Source organism: Strongylocentrotus purpuratus, unplaced genomic scaffold (assembly GCF_000002235.5).
Source record: "Strongylocentrotus purpuratus isolate Spur 01 unplaced genomic scaffold, Spur_5.0 spur5_scaffold_7, whole genome shotgun sequence".
NCBI lineage: Eukaryota > Metazoa > Echinodermata > Echinoidea > Camarodonta > Strongylocentrotidae > Strongylocentrotus > Strongylocentrotus purpuratus.
In genome coordinates, this window is record NW_022145613.1 from 19,471,025 (window position 1) to 19,471,537 (window position 513).

Sequence of the window (513 nt, forward strand, 5' to 3'; positions counted from 1 at the left end):
CTTTCACATGTCTTTAAACAGTTTTGGTGTAAAATAATTCAGTGGTGTGTTATAATATTCAATCATTTTCAATGACTATACTCAGGGAATAATATTTTTAGAGGAGAAACACACATTTTTTGTATAAATCGGTGTCATAATGCAACATTGCATGCTGATGGGGCTTTGCTTCACAACGGAGCATCAATTTTTCAAAATATTTGCCTAAAAGTATAGCATTCAACCTGAAGAAAGGAACAGGGAGATGCACATGAAACGGATTTCTCAATTTTTGTGTGTGTCCATGTGCCCCCCCCCCCCCACACCCTCTACCCGCCATTGATTTACTGATTTCATGGAGCAAACATAATGCAGTGGAGACAGGCTCGACTGTTTGGGTTGAAGGAGGAGTGCAAAATAGAGGTGAGCAAAGAAATATGAGATGACCTACACGTATGTTCAAATCCTAAATCAGACATTATTCTTTACAGAGACAGAGACAGACATCGTCAGAGACATAGAGAAGAATCACGA